Genomic DNA, 25,888 nt, shown 5'->3' with positions numbered 1-25,888 from the left:
AATTAATTTTACAAAAACACACACATATAGATATTTGTATGTATATATATGTGTAGGAAAACATTAATAATTTATAAATTCTATTAAAAAAATTACCTGGTTAGATGTGTTTGTCAAGTTATTCAGAGCACTCCGAATTTTCAGCTGCCATAGCATCCATTGTTGTGTCTTGGTTTGCTTTATGACCAGATGTATCTCTCCATAAATTAGACGAGGATATGGGTCCATAGGCTTTTTCCTTTACAGATGAATCCTAGTATGATTGAAGCAAAATATTTTTTGATCAAATTGTAAACATAGAATGTAACAAAGAAAAATACTTGAAGAAAATTAACAAAGAAAATTTGTGTATTCACCTTTATTGCGTTGCTATCTTGATAGTGACTAAATGTAACGTATAGTTAATAAATATTTTGTAGCCACATATGAAAATGACATAGTTAAATTTAAACTGCATTATTCATTCTTCAAACAATCAATTAAATTAACAAAAACAATGATAAAGAAAGAGAGGGAAAAGAAACTATAGAATTGTTTTCAAATATAAATAACTAGCAATGTTCAACAAATTTAACAGTCACATAAGAAGATCTAATTCTTTCTCATCTCCATCATCATCAACATCGTTGTCTCTCAACACCTGAGAAAGTGGTGCATCTAGAATTACAACATCCATGTCTTCCTAACCAAATTAATATTTTATGTCCATCAAGAGCAAAGTTCACAGAGATGAGATGTCTTACCAATAGGCTTCTGTAAACCTTGAAAACTTGCAACATTTTCTGAAATAGTTTTAGCTAACCTAGAAATCTAATATGAATCAAATGCAACTACTAAATTATAATTTATAGCTTCCTAAGTATTTATACACAGACCAAGTGACGATAAGGTTCATGGATATATTTCCTAAGTATTTGTTTTGTTCGATTCTGAACATGAAGCAAACTGTTTAAAGTTTTGTTCAGTTCAATTCGATGAGTTTTGGGAATTTTGGACATTCATTCTCAAATGGTGGGGGGGTTTCTTGGCTGTGTACAGGCTCAATTCATGGACTTTTCTCTTGGAGGTCCAACTTTAGGCTTAAGAATCTCAACAAAATGATTGGGAAAGTGGTTTTCTTTACAGCTTTTTTGACACTGCACTTTGAATCATGAAAACCCAAGTCAGGAGAAGCATAGTTAAAAACAAGACCAGAGTACTATTTATTATAACTAGGAAAGTGAAACATGGCATGAAGATTTCGCAAGTTATGGATGTCCTTTCAAAAGACTCTGTTTTTCAAGTTGAAAACTTCCTATATCACAAATAATTTGTAAGAGTCAATTAAAATAAACATTGAAAAATTCTATGATACACATCCCCTTAAAAAATGTGTACCATGCACCCTAGTTCTAATGATTTGTGGTCTTACTTATGAATTATGTGGCATTTAGTTATAAGATTTTGTGATGGTCAAATTTATGATGAACCTGATTATTAGACTTTTTGTAGTGTTTATGGTTATAACCCATGGTGGTTTTGGTTATAAAATTTTATGATGTTTAGTTATAAATTTAAGCGGCCTTAGTTATGAGGCTTTATGGTATTTTTTTAAGAACCAAATTGATTTTGGTTATGATCCAAATTAGTGAAAATTATGAACCATTGTGATTAAAACTTTGGATGCATATCAATAAAAAGCTTTTGGGGTGTATATAGTAGCACTTCCAATGAACATTTATACATGGTTGAAGTGGAACAAATTTAATGAGTTATTGGGTCATTCTATCAAACACTTGCAATACAAGTGAAAATTTATGCACATGTGTGATGATTGTATAAACAATCAACTGAGCAATATTCATTAATTTGAGTCCAATAAAACTCACACCCAAAAAAAAAAAAACTTGATTGGTTCAACAATCTTATAAATTTTGAAAATAAAAAATAAAGCCAAAACGGTGCATTGATAGTTATAGTTGTGTGCCTGTATATATACATCTCTATGTATGCACTGATCATCAAAAAATTGCTATACAACAATAGCTTTTGGCTATATCCTGCGACTGGATTGCGTCCCATGAATCGACTATTTGGGCATTTTGACACAAATTCTCAAGTTCCTATTATTTTCCCATGTGAACAGAGTTAGAATTAACAAATATCAACTAGTAATTCATGACAAAAGTGATGTCCCAAACATTTATGGAGTGAGGAGAGAGAGAGAGAGAGACAGTATAAAAATTTCAAGTTTCAAAGCAATAGATCTCAGATGTGCGTGGGCTTGATAAGAATGATCAAAAGTTACCTAGATTGCAATGTATTTGAGAATGACCAAGATGTTGTGAGGGGCACCGTCACAAACATGATTGGTGTACTTGCGAAACTTGAAGGCAGCCTTCTAAGGTATGTAAATCGTATGGACTTGGGCCTACTTTTGGCTGCTGTTGTCGAACATGAAGAACGCATCATTCATTGCCGATCAAAAACCCCAGAGAGAGAAAGAAACAGATAAACTGCTAATAGGTTGAGAAAGAATGTTTAAAATTATCCCAAGAGTGCTTAAAATAATCTAAAATTAATAACTAAACGCCATTAAAATTAAATTTTCTTGTGGCATTTTTTTAATGAAATGTCAATATCGATGTATAACACTTGTCGCTCAATCTCATTTTTCAAAACATGCCAGTAAATAATATTTTTGTGACATTTCCAATGTGGTAATTAAAAATGGGTAAAATTATAAATATATCTTTTAAGATTTGTTTAAAATAAGATTTGTCTGTTTATAGTTCTAGAAATTACATCACGTTCACTAATGACCAATTTTATTAATAAATTATCAAGTTAATTAATATTTTTTGATGATTTCAAAAATTTATTTCAATTAAAAATTTAAGTAATTTTATCATTATATTAAAGAGTAATTAGAAATTTTATTTTTGCATTTAATTCATATAAGGCCGTTCATCAATTTTTTGTACGTGTCACAAGTAGAGTTAAAAATGTAATATTTAAATTTTTTTTTTTTGGATGGTGCATTTTAAAAATTATTGTGAGTATATTGGACTTTTTGTTTTGTTTTTTTTTTTTTAATTTTTAAAAATGCCATTAGATAATTTGAAAAGATTTTTGACTTAGTGGTACTTCTCAAAATGCCATAAATCTTAAAGTTTAGTGGCATCTTTCTCACAAAGTGACATTAAAATAGTTGTAATGCATTGGTCGTTTAATGACATCTGTTGATAAATATCATTAAAATGAATTTTTGTGTCATTCTTGTATAAAATGTCATAAAATTAATGCCACTAAATCACATTATTGTTGAAGTGATGTGACACTTCTTTTTTGAAATGCCATTAAAACCTTTTATGTTTGTGGCTTTGTGACCACTACAAGAAAATGCACTTTTGGCGACTAAGGTTTTAGTCGCCAAAAGTAAGGTTTTTAGTCGCCGAAGCCTTTTCCCGACTAAATATTTTGATCGCTAGATTTGTCGCGGAAAAACAGTCGGGGAAAGTTTTGGCAACTAAAAAAATTTAGTCGCCAAAAGTCCTATAAATGGCTACTAATGTTTTAGGAGGGAAAAGTACGAGGTATTGGCAACTAAATATTTTTTAGTAGCCAAAAGTCATAAATTGGCGACTAAATATTTAGTCGCCAAAAGTTTTCAAATAAAATTAATTTTCATTTTCTGCGACTAAAACTTTTAGTCGCCCAAAGTATCATTTATTATTAGCTACTAAATATTTAGTCGCCAAAAAAAATTAATTTTCATATTTTTTGTTAGCTACTAAACTATTTAGTCGCCTAAAGTCTCATATATTTTTTACTACTAAATTTTTAGTCGCCAAAAAATCTTTGGTTTGTTTTTGGCTACTAAATTTTTAGTAGCCAACAAGTTTTATTTTGTTTTTTTGGCTACTAACATTTAGTCACCAAAAACTTTATTTAGTGTTATTTATTATTATTATTATTAATTTCTGCATAATCTGTATTTATTTCGTGCAACCTGCACCCTGTATATAAACAAAACAATACATAAGTCTATTTCTATTTCACTTTTAACCATCCAAAAATTTGGTCTTGTAACATCAAATTCTATACAAACCAAATATAATCCAACCCCAAAAATAATTCCATACAAACAGATAATCATACAAAAATGATGTCCTTCGTATACAAAAAAGAAATATCCACTAGCAATCTATACCACCAAAAAATAACTTCATCTCTGTTGGATCAACAACTATTGCAGTAATTGGTAGTGGAAAAGCTCAAGTTTGTAAAAATCTTCCAGTAACAAGGTCCCATACCTACAATATGAAAATAAGTCATTACATAATTCACCCATCGAAGTCTACAACTTTTCCCAGACCTTAACAAACTTGAAAAATGAGAAAAAGAAAGAAAGGACGTGTGTTAAGTGTAAGACAAACAAATGCACATTATGTATTTAAAATTGCTTCTTTTTTTTTTTTTTGACATTATGTATTTAAACTAGTAATGTATTAATTTTACCACCTTTTTCATCACTCAAAAGAAGTCAGTTTTACAGGTTGGGAGAAATAGTATATAATTATTTTTATTATAGAAAAGAATCAAAGCCATGCCCCAAGAAAGCTTACATGTATTTGAGGAAAGGTAAGAACGACCAACCCATTCATCTGAATAGATCAACTGCCATTCTTAACACTCAAAAAATTCGGACAACTTCAAGGACGTTTAATGATTGATATAAGAATCATCACTCCTCATTACAACTAGTGTCATCAAAAAAAGTTGGAGAAAAACCAAAATATTTTAATCACATTTTTTTTTAATGAATTGCATTAGAAGTTAAAATTCAAAGAATCAACAAAAGCTCACCAATAATCAAGAAAAATCATCAAAAGATGTAATTGATGTCGAACAATCTAAGATCATCCATGTAAATCATACAACAGATTGTATATATATTACCAATTTGAATTCACAGAAACCTAAATAAAATTTCCATGGAACATCTAGGCATCCACAAAAGTATAGCCAAGTAGAGACAAAATGGATACTGGACACATGAAGTGGGAGAATCAACAAATAATTTTGAAAATATTTGCATCATTTCATAAGATGCGAATCGAAAGACACTACTACATATACAAATATTTTTAAAAACCACAGAAAATAAATTATCAAGCAACACCTTCCTTCGCCATTTCTTCAAGAACATTTTATTTATATATTTTTCTCCATCCCCAAAAGTCTGCCATACAGTAATTAATAGGAAAAATGCAAGAAAGTATTATGAACCAGCTTGACCAACATTTAAATTAGTGCTATTTAACAAAAAATAATAGACTCACAAAAAAGATAGAAACCATCTGATGCTAAGAATTTAAAAGTAAACTGTAAGCAATTATTAGTAAGAGAACCAGATGGCTTTCATACCAACGTTGTTGCATCACTTGAACATTTCAAGAGAGAGTGTGGGGCAATATCCTTCAGCTCATCATGGTACCTAGCTACATCCTGGAAAAAGGGAAAAGTCAAAAACAAGAAAACAGAACAGTAGAAAGTTAGCAGATGCAAGGGCCTCAAATGAACATGCATCAGATTATAAAACATATGCTAAGTACATATTTTCTAGAACTCAAAAAATTGTAATGTAGTTCATGTCCCCAAACAAGGGTTGCAGTTAAGAGTCAACATTTGGTTACATGCTCAGCCAGATTGAATAAAGATTAAAGAGTGATACTACGAATTAAGAGACAAAAATATTGACATGTTTCAAGAAACCAGCAATTTATGCAACTTCATTGCTACAAGAAATGATATTCTAGCAAGATGTATAATTTAAGAAAGAAATTAAGAGACTGAACCTCCAATTTGTGTGCATCACCTCCAAAGAGACTTAATCTCATTGTGTGCATCACTTGAACACATTAATTATCTAAAAATAAACCAAACACTGCAATAAAAAATTTCTCTAAGTAGACCTTTCCAATCATAATTAGAGCATTAAAAATGAAAGTCCACTATTCAAATGCCACACAATCAAATTGTTAATAAAAGAATGATCTTTGCTGTTCTTTGAAGAAAAATGGCATTAAGGAATCATAAGCATACGATTCCTCAAACCTCTCATCAGCAATGAACCCCATCCTTATTAGAATGAATGGAACGGAAGTTGTAAAAAATGATCACTATTTGGCCACTTTTGTATTGAAGGAACCTTACAGAAATTTGTCTTCTTTTATGACTCCATGGGGCTTGGCTAATTATGCAGTGGTTTGATTTGCTATTAATGTCCATCTCTCTAATGATCTTCATTAATGTCTATCTCTCAATAAAATCACAATACTCTGTAACAGAGTTACAATGGTGTACATATATTGGTGACCATGCTCAATTGTGAAAGCAGATTGAAACAGATTCAAACACTCCATGTTCCAATTGTTTCTGATAAATTTGTCACTTGAGCATAGAATCAAACACTTGGTGGGCAAAAAATTTAACAATCCACATATCAAACAAACAATCACCTAAACCAATGATCCAAATTCAGAGTTTATGATCTAAATTTTTTAGTCACCAATTACTTTTATAAATCCCTCAAAACTTTAAGGCCTCAAATGCAATGGCGTAAAAATTAATATAAGGGAAGTTATATGATAAACGCATAGATGAAATCTGTCAAAAGAAAACTCATTTATCAATGTCTACCTCCCTCAACAAACAAGGATCTTTCCTCAATCAACTCATCAAATTTGTGATTGATCATATGGCTGAGTTTCGAGGAGCAACAAAAATAATAAGAGTACAATAATTTATTAAAAAAAATCAAAGAAGATCAACAGTCTCATTTAAGAGGACATAGATTCATGAGATATCAACAATTCAGCACAATCCCATAAAGAACATCATCTAATTAATCCCACAATCATTCCCAGACTGATTTAATCATAACCCTCTCGCAAAATCAACAAATTAACTGAAAAAGAATAAACAAAATCTGAAATTTGAAAAAGATCGAGAGTAACAACCCATCAAATAAGATAAACCAACAGTGTCTTTTTGTCGAACACTTTTTAGGCAAACAAACCTATAATCCTAGAGCCCATCATGATCTAATATATAACAGGATAGGAGATAACAGTGTAAATACACCTACCTAACAAAATATAACCATGAAAATAGTAATAAATTAAAAATATAAATATATAGAACCCAAAAACCAAATTTTGAACTAATCAAGTGAACCCAGAAAAAAAATAATAATAGACCATAGATAATGAACCCAACAAAATACTAAACCCAGATGAATTAAGCAAATGGCATTACTAATCCGTAAAAAAATAAATGAAAACCTGGAAGAGCGGGCATGGTGCGAGAAGCGACAGGCTTGGGCGACTTCTCGACCTCGACAAGGCACGTACGGCAGTTTCCTGCAATGGAGAGGCGGCTGTGGTAGCAGAATCTGGGAATTTCGACGCCGGCGACCTCACAGGCCTGTAGAACGGTCATCCCCTTTGGGTTTTTTATAGCCATCCACGAACACCTCGATCGCGTCTTCCGAGGTTGGAGAAGTGGACTCTAGCTCCTCCCACTGGGGTTCGATTTTGGACATCATCTAGCGGAGGCTGGGCTTCAGCAGCAGCTTCTGGCTTCTGGAGCTTAGCTGTGGAGACGATGGTTCGAACGATGGCATATCTAGGGTTTGGAGATTTGAAACGCAGGGCTCTGGAAGCTAGCAACCCCAACCCCATCTCTCTCACTCACTCTCTCTCTCTCTCTCTAATAGTGGAAAATGTTTCCTCTGTCTGTTGTGTTGGCAGATTGAAACCAAATATATATATATATATATATATTACACCATTAGCGACTAAATTTTTAGTCGCCAATTACTTTTATAAATCCCCCAAATTTAAATTAGAAAGGTCTCCCTCCAATTTTTTTTTTTTGGCGACTAAACTAATTTTTGGTCGCTGAAAATATGTTTTGGCGACTACACTTTTGGTCGCCAAAGATAGTTTTTTTTTTAATTTTACATTTGGCGACTAAATATTTTAGTAGCCAATACCTAATAAACGGCGACTAAACTAATTTTTGGTCGCTGAAAATATGTTTTGGCGACTAAACTTTTGGTCGCCAAAAGATAAAAAATAAATTTTTAATTTTACATTCGACGACAAAATATTTTAGTAGCCAAAACTCAATATACGGCGACTAAAAATTTTTTTTGTCGCCAATTCTAGTATTTTCAGCTACTAAATTATTTTTTAGTTGCCAATAATTAATATATCCTGACTAAAAAAATTTAGTAGCTAAATTTTATACTTTTGGCGACCAAAAAAAAGTTTTAGTCGCCAATTCCAAAACTTTTGGCAACTTAATTTGTTTTACTCGCTAATTTTAGTCGCCAAAGGTATATTTTGTTGTAGTGGACATTTTTTTAAAACATGTCACCAAATATTATTTTTGTGACATTTTCTAAAAACATGCTACTAGTATAGTGCCACTAAAGTGTGTTTTTGTTGTAGTGTTCCTCTGGATTTTACTCCTTCCTTCTCTTTTCTTTTTAATTGTTTTTATGGTTAATGTTTTTGCTATTATTATTATTATTGTTACTTAATTTATTTGATGGTAGTTCTGAATGGAGAAACAATTATAATTTATAATGGTTATCTTAAATGTTTTTATTTTCTTTCTTTTGTTTTATTCAGGGATTTCTTCTATTTTCATTATTCTTCAAATAATACATTACATTGTTACTATGACAGACTCAACATTCTTCATTAATTTGTCTTCTACTTTTTTTTTACCACAGCTGATGCTCTGGTTTCAATTGGCCTTGCTAAACTTGGTTACAAATATGTCATTATAGGTACACAATAACATGACCCTTTTCCATGCTTATTTTCTTCATTTTTTTTTCCTCTTGAAAAACCACTATCAACATGTGTAGCTGACAAAAGATTGTGATATTGCTTCTTTAGATGATTGTTGGGCTGAAATTGATTGTGACAAGGAGGTTTGCTTGTTTCCACATATTTTTTCTTCAATGACTGTTAACAGTGGATTTATTCATAGATTTAATTGCTGAGATGCCCTATTTTAAGGACTTGTGCGAGAGCAAGTCCCACCGTAAATCTTTAACACTTATGCCATGTTTGTTTGGGCGGACTCGATTAGCAATCCCATGACTAATAGTCCTAGGACTACGAATCCGTTGGATTATGTATCCTATCTTAACTAATAGTAAAGTTTAAAATAATTAGTCCCTACTTTAATTGTTTAACCAAACATCGGATTAATAATTTTATTGGATTATTAATCCAATCCCAAGCTCATGTCCACCTAAACAAACATGGCCTTACTGTCCCTTTTGAAAAATTGTTATAATTTCTTGACATTTACACCGGGCTACATGTGAAAAAGCTAAAGGAGAGTGAAATAAAAAAAATCTTAAATGAACATCTGAAGTTAGGAACTATAGAAAAGAAGCTTGAGCAGGAGATCAAATTATCTTGTGTGTATTATCGTATTTTATTATTCTCCATCATAATTAGCTTGGTCTAAATATGGCTTTGTACAAATATATTGATGTATATTTTTGCAGTTAGTATTGAGGGAGTAGTTGATATTATTGACTGGGTGATATTGAGAGCTAAACTGAGATTTTTTTTTTTTTTTTTTGAATCTGTTAGTATTTTGTATAAATAATTTTAAAGATGGTTTATGGATATTTGTTTTGCATGTATAGAAGTTTATATTTTGTATGCACATTTCTTTTTTCTTTTTTTTGAAGAAAGATAATTTTGTTGAGGGAAGTGATGGAAAATAATACATGAGTGTTAGAATTTTTGCAAACGTCACTTCACATTTATTGTATATAATATTTGAATATATATATATATATATATATATGAGAATAAAGGTTGCTAAAACATTGTAGGCATTTTTTTTAAAAAAAAAAAATTTGCAACGATAACAAGATGGTCGTTAATACATTGTAAGCATTTTTTTATTTTTTTTTGCGACGGCAAACCATTTGTCGCCATAAGTAGATTAGGTGGTCGCAAATAGTTTGCGACTACTGTTTTGAGGTCACAAAAAGTATTTGGCACTCCCACATTCGTGACCCCATTTGCCATCGCATGGGCCGTCGCAAAAGGTCTTTTGCAACTGTATTTCTATTATTTGCAACGATTTGTAGCGATCGCAAAAAATATTTTTTTTAGTAGTGATATCTTTAAACAAGGTTACAACAATGAAAGCCAAAAGAAAGATTTAAAGCTACCACTGTTTGATTTAGCTACAATAATGAATGCTACCAGTAACTTTTCAGCAAGCTATAGAGTGTGGTTTTGGCACTGTCTACAAGGTAAGCATTTAAATAAACTCTATGTACTTATTGTCAAAGGTGGTAATTTTTTCAATGCTGATAGAGAGTAATTAATAAAAAAACATGAAAAGACGTAAGGAAAGTAAGAACAAAAGTGCATTTTTGCAAGGGTCGGATATTTGGTTTATAACAATTGCCAGTCTTTAGGGTAGGTACGCTGGAAGAGAGAGAACAAATAGTTCTGAAGAGGCTTTCAAGAAACTCTAGACAAGGAATTGATGAGTTCAAGAACGAAGTTATATGTATTTCCAAACTTCATCATCGGAATCTTGTAAAGCTTCTAGGGAGCTGTATTCAAGGAGAAGAGAAGATGTGATCTATGAATACATGCCTAGCAAAAGCTTAGACTCCTTTATTTTTGGTCCAGCTTTGTCAAAACCATAGTAATTTTTAGATCAAAAAGTGCACTATATTTTTCAAGTATTCCCTCTACTGGTGTGGTGCTTTGGCACATAGTTCCTCTAGAATTTGGTTGGACCAAGTTCAAATGGTTGCCTGTGTGAGTAGAGAAATGAAGTATTTTCCATCCTGCAATTATTATTGTTATTTTTTAAATAAAATGTAATTCAAGTGGCTGCCTATGTGAATTTGCTGTCAATCGAATGTCCGCGTATTCAAAGTTAAAAATAATTTTTTACACTCAAATATATAAACACAGTTAACTTAGTCAAAGATATGCAAATATAATCCGAAGCACCATACTTGATTGGCCAAAGCGCTTCCACATTATCAATGGAATTGCTCGAGGATTTCTTTATCTTCATCAAGATTCAAGACTAAGAATTATCCACAAGGATCTCAAAGTTAGCAATGTTTTGTTAGATATTGTCATGAACCCAAAGATATCAGACTTCGGCATGGCTAGAAGTTTCAAAGGAGATAAGACAGAAGCAAACACAAATAGAGTGGTCGAAACATAGTACGAATCTCTATTATAACTTAATCTATGTAATCTGCAATGCACTTATTATCGTCCTAAATTTCTCAATTTGTTCAATGTCTTATTGCAATGGCTACATGTCTCCAAAATATGCGGTTGATGGGCATTTCTCAATAAAATCTGTTATATTCAGCTTTGGTGCTTTGGTTTCGGAAATTGTGAGCGGGAAGAGAAACAGATGATTCTTTTATCCGGATCATAACCTCAACCTTCTTGGACAAGTAAAAATCAAGGCTGGTAATACTATTTTGATATCTACATTAAATTAAAAGCAGTAGTCCTAATTTGTTTGCTTGTTGTTCAAGCATGGATGGTGTATAAAAGAGGGCAAGTCCTTGGATTTGCTTGATGAAGTTGTAAGGGACTCTTGTCATGTAGCTGAAGTGTTGAGATCACTTCATGTGGGTCTATTATGTGTGCAACAAAGTCCAAAAGATAGGTCAACCATGTCATCTGTGGTTCTAATGTTGGGAAGTGAAGGTGCATTGCCCTATCCCAAATAGCCTAGCTTTTTTTGCTGAAAAGAATCTAACTGAAATTGATAATTCTTCTGGCAAAGATGCCCCTGCTTCAACCAATGAATTCACCATTATAATACTAAAGCCCCGATGACATAAATATGTATGTATATCTTTACAGAATTGTTTTATTCTGATGTATTGTATATTGGAGACTCCTTGGTACAGAAGCCAGTGGTATTGTTTACAAGGCTCTAGTTATTTAATTTAAAATTTTACTTTTTTTTTTTGGCATTGGCTGCCGGCATTGGAAGAAATAGTGATAAGACTTAGTTTTGATAATCCCGTCATTTATTTCAGTGTTAATCATGTTTTCTATTTGAAATTGTATTTAACATAGTTCATGTCATATTCTTGTGTGTGTGAATCCCTCTCATGGACTTAAGCTGCAACTTACAGCTGATGTGATTTAACTGGCTAAACATGATCCACGGTGTTTTGAATCGTTAAACTTGTGTGTGTCTCCATTAGTTATTTAGATCTAGTTTTGATTTGTTGCCGTGCTTGGTTGGATTGGTATTTGGTTGAATTGATCATCAAGTATTTAATGTTTTGACTAAAAGGTCACCATTTAAGAAAAAAAAGAATTTCAAAGAGAAAGCAAAAGAAAGAACAGAGGACATGAGACAACCAGTGCACAGTTTATAGGAACAACCAAAGGCTGAGTCAGAATGTTTACAGAGGACATGGATCATGAGAAGATAATCCAATACAGTTAGCCCAAGGTAATAGAATAGTCCACATTCCTCTGGCTTTTGGAGAAATGCAACTATATCATGTAATACAAGGGTTTTTGGCCATGTCCCTTCTCTCCTGTCTCAAATTCTCTCTTTACCACATGATTATATTACAATCAATTCCTAGAGAATGTGACTATCGAGGTTGCATTGTTGTAATGGTAAGTTCATTAACTGAACACGGTGCATACTTGTTGGATGAACCATTAGATTCAATAGAAAAGCCAGGCTGTTTAGGCCATTGCAATTCACCTTCACTTCCCAACATCAAAACCACAGACGACATGGTTGGCCTATCTTCTGGATGTTGTTGCACACACAATAGACCCACGTGGATTGATCGCAACACTTCAGATAGGCAACATGAGTCTCTTACAAACCCATCAACCAGCTCCATTGACTTGTTTTCTTCATACAGTCTCCATGCCTGGACAATTCACAACAATTGGTATTAACACCTTTAGTTTTTAACAGACGAGCAAATATTTCCGTACTTGATACTCACATGCCCGAGGACGTTGAAATGGTGATCTAGATGAATGATACCTCAGTTTCACATCTCGCTCACAATCTCCAACACCAAAACACTAAAACTAAAAACATCTGATTTTATTGAAAAAAGCCCATCCACCGCGTATTCTGGAGACATGTAGCCACTACAACAAAGCATTGAGTTATGAAACATATTTTAGGACAATTAATATAGGTGAATAATTATGTAGGACATGATAAGAGATATCCTTACTATGTACCAACCAATCTATTCGTATTTCCTTCTGTCTCATTTCCTCCAAAAATTCTAGCCATGCCGAAATCTGATATTTTTGGGTTCATGTCGATATCTAGCAAAATATTGCTAGCTTTAAGATCTCTATAAATGATTCTCAATCTGGAATCTTGATGAAGATATAGAAGTCCACGCGCAATTCCATTAATAATGTGAAAACGCTTAGGCCAGTCCATTAATGTTCTTTCGCCTTCGTCTACGCAAAGTTTCATATGAGTCAGTCCATGCTCGGGGTGAAAAGAATTTAACAAGAAAAGGTTCCATAACAAAAATTCAAAAAAATTTTGAGAGCCAAACCAAAAATAAACAGATCTAGGCTCTTGTTAGGCATGAATTCATAGATTAACATCTTTTATTCTCTTTGTATGCAACAACCCAGAAGCTTCACGAGATTTCGGTGTTGAAGTTTGGCAATACAGATGACTTCGTTCTTGAACTCTTCAAGTCCTTGATTGGAATATTTTGAGAGCTGTTTAACTGCTATTTCTTGTCCTCCTTCCAACCTACCCTGAAAATTACCAATTTGATAATTAAAAAATATTCTTTAAACTCACGGATTGGGCAACACCTACATTCTAACTAAATGAGGGTATTTAAATTGCAACCTTGTAAACAGGTCCGTATCCACCCTCTCCAAGCTTATTGTCAATTGAGAAGTTATTTGCAGAACTAACTGTCGTAGCAAAGTCAAACAAAGGTAACTCCATATCTTCCATCTGGTTTTTTTCAGTGGAACCTTGTTTGGAATTGTGTACCGGCCTTCCTGCAAAGTAGGTGATTTGAGTTTAAATGAGACAACTAACAAAGCTATAAAATTTTTTGAGTTAGTCAACAAAAAGGCACAGATCACAGAACAAAGACAAGAGAGTAAGACACTCATTTGGATTACCTTCTATCTTCAACTGTGAATCCTTCTTCTTCTTCTTATTCTTCCGGATATACAACATTATGCTCAGACCCAGCAGAAGCATTCCAGTGATGTCAAGGTCACTATGACTATCTCTCTTTTCTTTCCATTGAAGCCGGCTTGTTGGACTGTCCAGTCTACAACCATGAAAGCACAAATTTGACAGATTAATTGCTTATGCCTCAAGTACTACTATAGACTATTAGACTCCAAAATCCCTTGAACTCTCTTTTTGTCAATCTGTAATTAGATAAACATTATAGAAACTGAGGAATTTCTTGAGCAAGTATGATATTCTGTGCACGAATTACCCATATTTGCTTGCATTAATAACTATCAGTTGCTATAAGTTTTATTAAATGGTAAGCAATGAAGTAGCAAATGCAATCAAATTTCAACTATAATGTAAGAACAACTCATTTGTGTTACGGGTTTGTGTGAATACTTACCCAACTCAGAGGAAGCCATCCTTATGTAAATGTCTTGCCCGCCACCTTCATTGAACAGTCTAATATCAACCAAGTCATCAAACCAAAGCAAACACCCACTTCCACCTCCTCTTATGTCCAAACTAGTATAAGCCATACAGGAACAGTTCTTCAAGCACACCTCTCTGCATTCCCCAAGCGTCATCATCCAATTATACCACGAACTCCGCGTATCTGGCAATTTCACCCCTGAATACTTCAAAAACCCATCTCCATTCTTGCAATCCAACACCGTCCTCCGAACACACCCTCCCGACCAATTCGTCGTGTTCCAATCTTTCGGATTTTTAGGCACAAATTTACTCAAACACCCGCAAACAGGGGATTTATCGACATCACAGCTACCATAAGCACCACACAAATTATAACTATTACAATTAACAGTTGTTGGTCGATTCACATAAAGCACCCAACCTTTGTTTTGATTAATCCATGTCCATCTCTGTAGAAAACCATTGGGAGTCAGGATAAACCTGGAAGCAACAGAGCTGTTAAGGAGATCATACCTGTAGTAAATCTCATCCTTTCCAAAATGCATTCCAAATTTGAAAATTGGATTCTTGATTAGTATCGTCGCAGTGCCGGTGAACCGGAGACCATTTCAAGGTCTGGCTCGGAACAACACGACAGAGCCTTTGCTGAAGAACATTTGTGGGTATCCACGAAGATCTAACCAGTAAGTGTAATCACCGTGGGCTGGGTCATCTTTACTCTTCCACGAAGACATGTGCCATTCTCGACCTGTAACCAAGTTCTTCCCAACCTTCATGCCCGGTAACAGAGTATCACAAGGGTAATCGAAGCTCTGCCAGAGAAAATTTTCTGGGTTGTGATCGTTTGGGTCTTGGATGATAAGATTTCCCGAATCGAGAAGTCTGGCAACTGGGTTGCTTGTGGATCGAGAGGTGTTGGTGGACCATACGGTGTTGTTGGTGGAATTGAGAAGGACGAGGATTCCTGGGTCGATGAGTTTCAAGACACCAGAGGAATTGGGAAGTGGGTTATCTCTGTTGGCAACCCATACAATGGTCCCTGAGGCTATCTTCTTGTACCATATTGCGATGTTCCAGTTCTTGGAATTGCCTGGAGTGAAAAACCCCATTTCGAAACTATGGTGTTGTTATATGTGATGAAGTGAGTTTTGGTTATGGTCTCAAGTGCTTTGGAGGTTGTTACGATGGAAAATAAAGACTAGAGGAAAAAAAGAAGTATGGTGAAACCTTCCATTGATTTCTTCATGGTGTTCTCTGTTTCTAATTTTTTTATTTTTTGGCATTTCACAGGGAGGAACAAAGATGATAAAATGGTGAGCAGAGTAAACCAAGTCATCACGTCACCACTTTTGTCGTTTAAAATTGACTGTCAGGAATTAATTATCTCACATTGTTGACCCAAAGTCTAATCCATGCACTTTTCTTGCGATAAAGTCTAATCCATGCACTTGTTTGCGATAACCGAAACAAAAATAATAGAAATCTCAAAAATCCTATTAAAAATTCTGTTAATAATTATATTATATATTTTATATAAAATTTTACACTCATATAAAATATTTAATAAAAATTTTAAATGAAAATGATCGACGCAATCAATGCTTTACAAGTCTGGTTAACGATAACTACATCCTGAGTAAGGATCCTCTAGAGTTTTTTTTTCCCTAAAGTTTCCTATAGTGGTGCATTGTGTGGTTGAGATTTAATGACAAGTCACATCAATTTTTCAGCATTAAATCTCAACCACACAATATACCACTTTAGGAAATTTTAGGAAAAAAACACTCTAGACAAATGATTTGGGAAGATGGTAAAAAGTGACTTTTGACTTTTTTGATTAATATTTGTTTATGATGTCAAATCATAATAAAATGACTAAACTACCCCTATTTATTTAAAATATTTACAACTGAACCTATGTAACACATTGTGACCCATGAGGGGTAAAATTGTAATTTCACCGTTGGCTAAAAACCAACTTGCCAAATGAAAAAAAAGCCAAAAAAGTCAACTTTCGGCTTTTGCTACTAACCAAAAAAAGTGGCTTTTAGCCAAGTTCCCAAAATAGAAAAGTTAGGGATTATGAAAATATTTTCGTGAAAATAATCATGAAAGAGTTATGATCTTTGAATTATCTTGATTAATGTGTAATATTTTATTCTAAGTATAATCCAAGGGTCATAAAATTTTCATGATTATTTTCATGAAAGGTTCTTTATGATACCTACCATTGTTGTATATATATATATATATATATATGAAGAATGGTCTTTTTTTAGAATAATGATGGTGGATGTTCTAATTTTTTTAATTAATGTTATTAATTTATTAATTTTTAAAGAAATTAAAAAAAATTATTGATTAATTCTTTAAGTCAAAAGTCTAAAAATAAAAAAAAAAAAGTTCTAATTATCTACAATTGTGGATTTTAAAATTCAAAACAATATAATAAGTCACTCTCACTCTTTCCAAAAATAATATTGATCAAAATAATTCAAATAAAAAAAATAAAGACACTAATTATCTATGATTTTGAATTTCAAAATTCTAAATAATATAGCAAGTCACCTTCATCCCACTCTCACATTTTCTAAAAATAATATAAATCTAAAATTTTAAAAACCCAATCAAATTAAAAATTCAATGCAATTATCTCTTTAAAATACTTAATATTTGATCTTTTTTTTAACCCGACCAACTCCTACTCAAATGTAATGATGCAATGGTTATTCTCTGTCTTTGCCAATATGAGTATTTTTTTTTTTTTTTCTGTATGTGACTTTTTTTTCCAATTTATTTCTTTTTCAACTAAATTGATAATAAATATATATCTGTTAATTATCTTTGTTTTGAGAGTTGATTTGAAGTTTTTTTTTTTTGTTTTTTTGGGTGGATGTTTGTGTATTTTTTATATTGTTGTTATTATTTCTTTTGAAATATATGAATTGATAATATAGTTATGAGATTTTTTTTTAATATATATATACACATATATAATAAGGCGTCTTATATTGTTCTTAATGATTTGACCATTTTTTAAATTTCTTAAACAAAATTTTCAAATTTTTTATTTGTAAAAAATTAAAAACATTTAATTGATTTTCCCATCAATAAATAAAATTTTAAATAATGAACACTATTCCATAATTTATGTATTTTTGTTAAAAAAAAAAAACCCATATATGGAATAAAAAAACCTAGAATCACACAATTTTTTATTTTTCATTTTTAACTCTTTAAAACTATAATGGTACATTTTTATTTTTACAATATTGTCTTTTTATATTTACAAAGATTCAAAAAAAAAAAAAAAACTAGACTAGAGGTGGTGAGTATGGCAACAATAAAGATGATGATGAGCTCGACTAGAGCATTGTTTTGGTGGATTTTGAAAAGGTGAATATTAAAATAATAGTAGATAGTTTAAGTGATGAATTAATTTAGAAAATTAATGTGTGGTTCAGATTAAGTGTGAATTTTACCATATAAAAATTGAATATGGATCATATATTATTTTTTATACATAATTTTGGATACTTTTGTATAACTATAAAAAATTATTATGATCACATGTTACTTATTATTTGATATATTATTGTTGTATTATCGTAATGAATTTTATTATTAATATCTATTATCAATGCAGTAGTGAGGCATCACATGATAAATAAAAATATATTTTGTTATTATTATTATTGATAATATATTTCTTCATTTACCTTTTTACAATGTTCAAAAAAATAATTTATGTTTATTGTTAGTTTTGTAAATGAGAAGTCAAAAATAAATTTTAACAAAATTCAAATTATAACTAATTTGAGATTGAAAAGGAAATTTCAAAAGAAATTATAATTATATATAATTTAAAAATATTTTTAAAAAATACAAGAAAAAATTGGAACTATAAATTAAAATTATCAAACAACCTAATTCTATGGAAAAATTTAAATGAAAAATTGATCAAATTTGAATTTGTAATTATTAAATAGTTATAATAAGCCATTAATTTTTTATTCAAGTTCTAACCTGATCTGGTCTTAAATAATTTTTCAGATATAAATATATCTTAATATTGATACAATCAATATTAGACATATTTTAAGAAGGGTAAACTATATCGATAGTCCCCGCATTTTGTCTCTTGTGTCAATTTGGTCTCTGTAATTTCAATTAATTTGATTTTTACCCCTAATTTTAGATTTTGTATTAATTTAGTCCAATTGATAATAAGGCTGGTTAAGATTTTTGAAAGAAAATAGATATTAAGTTCATTGAGATTAACTTAGGCTTCATTTGGGAAGCAGTGTTGGGGCTATTTTAACCACAAAAAGGCAAACTAGGCTTTTTAGCCTAATAACACAAAATATCACATCTAACTCATAATCATTACATTCTTTTTCTCACAAAAAGTCAAAAAAATCCAAAAAACCCTTCTCAATAACCAAAAAAACCAAAAAGACAACCCACTTCCCAAACAAACCCTTATTGAGTTAAACAAGTTTATAAATTTATCTATAAAAGTATAACAGATGCTACTCATGGGTGTATTTTTAATATATATAAAAAAAAAAAAAAAAAAAACACTAGCAATTATAATAATTTGACCAAATTGAGACAAAATTATAAATTTATGGTCAAAATTGAGCAAATTAAAATTGCAAGGATAAAAATAACACAAGCATTAAAATATAGGGATTACCAATGTAATTTACCATTTTAAGAATAAGTACATAATTTCTTAATTAATTTTGAAATTGTTAATAAATATACCAAACAAATATGTACATATTTCCTATTTTTGTTATAAATTTTAAAAATATATATATTTACTAATTAAAAATTAAATAAATAGGTACGTTTACTAACTCATGGATTGGACATGAATTAGACGATTTTCTAAGGATTAGGCTTAAATCAAGAATTATTGGCAAAAAAAATCGGCTTGAACTAAATTTTCTTAGCTATTTTTTAGTGTTTAATCCAATATTAAAACCCTCAAATTAGCTCATATCAGTCACGAACTGATAAATTATGATATAATCTAAATATAAAATTTAGGAAAAATCGGTCTAAGGTCCCTATCCAACTTTTAGTAATGGATTAGGTCCACGATATGTTCTTTTGTAGTCTAAGGTCCCTCACCCCCGTACCCTTATATTACACCTGCACTCTCATAGCCAGAGAGGATAACCAAGTCACGAACATAAAGGTCTGAATTTGATTCTTGTTGGTCGAAACCCCGAGAAACTCAAGGAGGTTTCGGAGTCGATTGGAGCCAAATTCGGGAAAACCCATATCAAGACTATGGTTGTTGATTTCTCTGGAGATTTGAACAAAGGGGTTAGTCGGATTTGTGAAACCATTGAAGGTCTGGATGTTGGAGTTCTGATCAATAATGTTGGAGTTTCGTAGACTGCAAATTGCCCAGTTGGTGTCCCCGGCGACGCCGTCTGTGGCGGCCGAACAGCACTCACCACCTCTTGAAACGTCACCACGCTACAAGCGTCCATCCAAGCGACCCAAACTCCCCTTGGGTTTAGGATCCTCTTTTCCCTCAAAACCTGCAACAACTCCCCATCATTTTGAACCAGATTTCACTACCAACTATGCTTTTCCTTCCCAAGAAGAGGATTAATCTGTTCTTCAACATTTTCAAATTAATAGAATTGTCACTCTTCGATATGGAGCATTCTCCTCTTTCTCATAAATGCTATTTGTTATCCTCATGAAAGCATCACTCTTATCTTGTTGTCATAACTATATTGGTTAATATGGAAGATATAAAACCACAATAAAGAAAGAAGACAAACAAAAATGAATATAAATTGATTGTGAAGTTCAGTTTTTTTAGCATCAAGATGAGTGACTACTGTAAGGATTATTTATTTTATACACACTATTATTATACTGCATTGATTTTGGTGGAATAAAAATTCAGAGAAATTAACCAGAGAATTTCTCTGGACCAACCCAACTTAGAGAAAATTCAGTTCAGACCAAAAAAAGTCCAACAACCCAGAGAAAATTCAGACCAACCAAACCAGTTATATATATACACATCCAGAACCATGCCTCTTTTCTTTCTTTCAATTTACTAGCATAAAAACCCACACATATACATACATATATTTATGTAGACCTTTTATGTACGATGGGAATCATCACAGTAGGTTTGGGGAATATAACAGTGGGCATTTATGTCTACTGGTTAATGAAAAACTCTTTCACTGTAGGCAGAAATTGAATAATGAAAATATTTATTTTGATGATGAAAGCATAAGAATGAAAATATTGAGGAATTTTCTCTGGACCAATTTTCTCTGGATCAATTTTATCTAGACAAATATATTACACAAAGTCAGAAAAATTCTTTGTGAATAAAGCCAGAGAAATTTGTGAAGTCAGAGAAATTTCCTGGATCAATGTACAATAACCAAGGTTTGTTCATAAAAATACAACTCTGCAAATAGAGAGAATTTCTCTAATCTGTCTGGTTTGGAGGACCAGAGAAATTCATGGTTTTGTTAGTAAAGATTGTATTGTTGGCTTACATAATACATAAAGTCAGAGAAATTGACAATGTGCAAAGGATTGGGACATAAACTTAAGACAAGGGGAAAAAACTGTAAAAGAGAAAGAGTACTAATCAATACCAAACAAAATCATGGGCATTTTGCATGCTAAAAGTAGCAGCAGATCTGGAAATTTTCTTAGTGATATAGTAAAGAGAACAAAGTACTTCCTAATGTCCATAAGAGTATGTGATTGCATATGGTCAGGACAGTCAGTTAATGCATCAGAGAAATTCTAGGAAGGATTGGGCCAGAAAAATTCTGAGAAGAATTGGAGCAGAGAAATTCAAAACTTCTCTGGACTCAACCAATGTATTAGAGAAATACTGAGAAATTCTGGGAAGAATTGCGCCAGAGAAATTCTAAGAATAATTAGACTTTCCAGAGAAATTTGGTCTGAAATTTCTCTGGACTAATTTTCCTTGGACAAATTTTCTCTGGACTGAAATTTCTCTGGACCAATTTTCTCTGTACTGAAATTTATCTGGATCAAGGTTGAGGGACCTTAGGCATTATGAAAATATTGTTGAAGGACCTTAGACATTATGAAAATATTGAATGTCCTTTATGCTATACAACCTTAATATCAGGGACCTTAAAAAAAAACTCCTAAAATTTAAATTTATTAGGACTAGAATATGACCTACAATTTAGGGTGGCTTTTTATCTTAAATAATTTTTTTATACATAAATAATATATATATATATATATATAACTATTCATTTAATTGTTTTAAATATATATATATATATATATTTTTAAACTATCGTTCAAACTTTTTAATAAGTATGTATAAAATAAGTCCATATTTCTTATTTTTATTATAAAAAAATATTTACAAATATTTATTTACTAATTTAATAAATAGATAGGTCATATGATTCATATAAGTTGGGAACAGAACAAGACAATTTTTAATGATTAGGTGCAAGCCCAAATTTAATATCACAAATGAATCCTAATTCATTTTTACGTAAATCTTATAACATAAGACAAATTATAATTTTTAGACTTCACAAAATATGAAAAAATTACTATATTGACAAATGTAATTTACCACTATCATATGATAAATTAAATTTATGAAACTCATAAGACGAAATGTATTTATATTTTATCATGAATATAATTTTTGTGATTTATTTTTTAATTTTTACCACTTAAATTATGACATATATTTGTTATTAAGAACTTAGAGCACACAATTAATGACACAAGAATTAAAAAAAAAAAATCTCTTATATGTAACTATGATAAAAATAAATAAAATTTTAATTGATTCTAAATTGTTTTTGCTAAATATTGTAGATAAATTTTTTAGATTATTATTTAATTTTAAAAATTGATTTTTGATTATTTATTTATACACACGGCTAATTATGTTAGTTATTTTATAATCTCGGAACACCACGTGATCACACTCCAAGCCAATGACCAATTACTTAGTCTCTTATATTATTCTTTCATTCCTAACATAAATTGTGAGCCTATACCTCTCTCTATTAATTAAAACCATGTGATATTAAGAGAAAGGGGCTCCCAGGCGGATATCACCTTTAGATTGGACAAGACGGGGTTTAGTTAGTGAAGGAGGATTCCGTCCACATCTGGACGGAAGGGGCTGTTTGGTTCGTAGAGTTTATCACATGTTTTGTTTTGATGATTTAAATCGTTTATTTTGTTAGATATTTTATATATTTTATCTATAAAAATAAATAAATTAATCTGATAATTGTAACTTATTTAATTTTTTTATCAAAAAAATATATGATTTATTTTTTAAAAATACAACTATTGTCCATTTTTTAGTAAAAAAACTCGGTAAATTCAACAAGTTACAATTATTGAATCGACCTAATTTTTTTATAAATAAAATACACGAAATACCTAACAAGATAAACGGCTTGGATTATCAAAATGGAATCCATAATAGGTCCCATGAACCCAAACAATGCCTTCTAATCTAAATTTTAGACAAGAGAGAATCCTTCTCCTTAATTTAATGTCCACCATACAAGGGACTAGTGAATATCGATCCGTCGAGATTAAGAGAGAAGATACAAAATAAAAAATTAAGAAAATGCTGGAAATAATTAATTAAATTACAAAATTAATAATATTTTGTCAACCCGTTTTTATAATTGTGTGTCATTCTAAATATGGAATAAGATATAAAATTTAAAAAAATTGATAATTTTAGAACTAATAATTATACTATAGGAATTTTAATCTTATATAATGTAGGGAAACTTACATGTAGATCCTAATAGATATACTTATTATCCAATAGGTCATATGATAATTAATATTATTTTTCATCAAATTCTATTAAAAAAAAGTCATTAATTGTTAATTTTTAGGACTGTTTAAAAAATTTATCACAAAAAATATCACTAATTAAAAATTTAAACAATAGTTTAAAAAAATCGTCATAAAAAAATTATTAATTTTTAACTTTCAGCGACAGTTTGAAAACTTTGTCACAGAAAAAGTCATAACTATGAATTTTAGTGATAATTTATAAAAATCGTAACAAAAAAAAGTCACTAATTGTCAAATTTTAGCTGCAGATGCAAAAAAAAAAAAGTCTTAAAAATTTATTTTTAACGACGATTTTATTAGGATTTGATGAGAATTAAATTTAATTATTAAGATTTATTAGTAATTTATCCTATAATTCTAATCTATCTGTGAATTTGATGGTTTAGTTTGATTTATTAGACTTTCAATGATCGATTTTATTAAATTTTAAAGTTGGGTGCATAAATCATCAATAATAAAATAAATAAATGAAAATTTAATTTAATAATTATAATTATATAATTTTAATATTTAAAATAAAGGGAAAATTGGCCTAAGGTCCTTCTCCAACTTTTGATAGGAGGAGAGGTATACAATAATATGTTTTGATGGCTAAGGTCTCTCAACTTTATTTTATGTTATAAAATACCTAATTTATCCTTCGTTATAACATAAGATTGTTTGGATTTTGGCAAACTGAATATTCTATTGCTGACTTTACGGTGGAGATTTTGGAAATTGATTTTGCGGTGGAGATTTTGTCAGAGATTTCGAAGCGATTTCGCAAGTGTTGTAGTGGACTTGACAATAGAGATTATGACGATCATGTAGGTGTTACAGTGTGCTGATTGGGTAGGTTTTTCACTGAAGTTGAATCAGGTATGGTTTCGATAGAGATTCCACATGAATTTTTTATTTTTGTTTTGAATTTTATGTAAGGATTCCGATTTTATATTAGTTTTTCGAGTGTATTTTTGCATTAGGTTTTTGTTTTCAGTTTTGATCAATTTAAAAGAAAGGCTAGCTCAGTGAAGTTGTTTATGATTTTTGAAGTTGATTTTTCATTTGCTGTTATTGATCAATTTTAGACAGAGGTCGGCTTGATAGAGTTGATTTTTATTTTTGGAATTAATTTTTCATTCTCTGTTTTTTGATCAATTTCAATGAGTGTTAACAGTGTAGTTGATTTTGATGTTTAGAGTTCATTTTTCATGCTCTGTTTTTCATCAACATGCTGATCAAAATTCATTTTTCATGCTCTGTTTTTCATCAACATGCTGATTAATGATAAGTTTGTTCTCTATTTTTTCAAACCAGAGAAATTTGTTTAAATCAGAGAAATTTCATTCTCTGCACTTTTGCTGGTATAGTCCAGAGAAAATTATAAGTTTGTTATTATAATCCAACGAAAATGACAGAGAAAATTATAAGTTCATATGGACATATTATTAGAAGTTTCTAATGCAGATAGAATCTGAGAAAGTGAATGTAAGTTCTTAAATTTCTCTGGACTTTTATATGTAGTTGAGTGAAAATTATAAATTTGTTATTCACTTTCAATTTGTAGTTCAGAAAAAATTATAAGTTTGTAGAAAATGAATATAAGTTTTTGTTTCTCTAAGCAAAAAAAAAAATTATTTTTTGTTTTTTCTTTCAGTTTAGATGGGCAGTGCAGTGTTTTTTTGTTATCTTGAAGGTGTATATGAGTTTGTAAATTTATCTGGATTTTGATATGAGTGTAATATTGCTGAATGACGCAGAGAAAATTCTAAGCTTGTACTTCAGTGAAAATCACAGAGAAACTTATAATTTTATAACAAATCTTCTGTGTGATTTTGTCTATGATTGTGTTTAATAGTTAGTAGTAAATTTTCCTGTGATTCTCTCTGGATTCATTAATTTTTCTGTGATTTTGTTTTTGTTATCTTGAAGGTGAATATAAGTCTGTAAATGTCTCCGGACTTTTATTTGAATCCAGAGAAAATTATAAGCTTGTTATTATAATCTAGAGAAAATTATAATTATTAGAAATTTCTCTTGACTTTTATGTTGTTCTTGTGAAGTGTTTTTATGTTGAACAAATTATTTTTCTTGTTTTTTTTTTCAGTTTCAATGGACAGTGCAGTGTTGTTGCTGTGCAAATATGAAAATGATACTATTGTGTAGACGCGCCCCGCGAGGGGCCCTTCGCTACAGTTCGAACTCGATTTATAGCGATCCCGGGTTTTACCCTCGTTGTACAGTGATCCGGACATGTGTCCGTGGATGTTGGTAGTTG

At 30.9% G+C, this 25,888-nt stretch overlaps 1 protein-coding gene, 2 long non-coding RNA genes and 2 pseudogenes across 6 annotated transcripts in view; 1 reads left to right on the top strand and 4 right to left on the bottom strand.

Annotated features, from left to right (window-relative positions):
- The window catches only part of LOC114271734 (uncharacterized), a 40,327-nt gene extending 37,794 nt beyond the window's left edge, over positions 1 to 2,533 (bottom strand). For 2 of the 3 annotated variants that reach the window (XR_014338812.1, XR_014338813.1), the window contains exons 1-2: positions 2,288 to 2,518; positions 97 to 253 (exon numbers count right to left, since the gene is read on the bottom strand). This is a non-coding gene — a long non-coding RNA (uncharacterized LOC114271734). Of the gene's footprint in view, positions 1 to 96; positions 254 to 2,287 lie in introns of all 3 variants that reach the window. The other variant, XR_003632426.2, reaches the window with a different exon arrangement.
- LOC145788849 (ATP binding / protein kinase) overlaps positions 1 to 25,888 on the top strand; it is a 150,278-nt gene that overhangs the window by 37,235 nt on the left and 87,155 nt on the right. The window lies entirely within an intron of this gene.
- Positions 4,006 to 7,794, bottom strand: LOC114271784 (uncharacterized). Its single transcript, XR_014338811.1, has 3 exons — positions 7,329 to 7,794; positions 5,410 to 5,490; positions 4,006 to 4,295 (listed from the first exon to the last, which is right to left on the bottom strand). It is a non-coding gene; the product is annotated as an uncharacterized LOC114271784 (long non-coding RNA).
- LOC114271441 (G-type lectin S-receptor-like serine/threonine-protein kinase At4g27290 pseudogene) lies at positions 12,447 to 15,860 on the bottom strand (annotated as a pseudogene). The gene is made up of 7 exons (XR_014339231.1): positions 14,705 to 15,860; positions 14,238 to 14,392; positions 13,954 to 14,111; positions 13,646 to 13,856; positions 13,307 to 13,544; positions 13,067 to 13,217; positions 12,447 to 12,988 (listed from the first exon to the last, which is right to left on the bottom strand). The product of XR_014339231.1 is annotated as a G-type lectin S-receptor-like serine/threonine-protein kinase At4g27290 pseudogene (transcript).
- On the bottom strand, positions 12,698 to 13,524 carry LOC145789355 (G-type lectin S-receptor-like serine/threonine-protein kinase At4g27290 pseudogene; annotated as a pseudogene).

The sequence above is a fragment of the Camellia sinensis genome, chromosome 8, assembly GCF_055761805.1.
Source record: "Camellia sinensis isolate YWXY chromosome 8, ASM5576180v1, whole genome shotgun sequence".
NCBI classification, from domain to species: domain Eukaryota; kingdom Viridiplantae; phylum Streptophyta; class Magnoliopsida; order Ericales; family Theaceae; genus Camellia; species Camellia sinensis.
The sequence above is the reverse complement of the archived record's forward strand: the minus strand, read 5'-3'. Positions and strand labels throughout refer to the sequence as shown.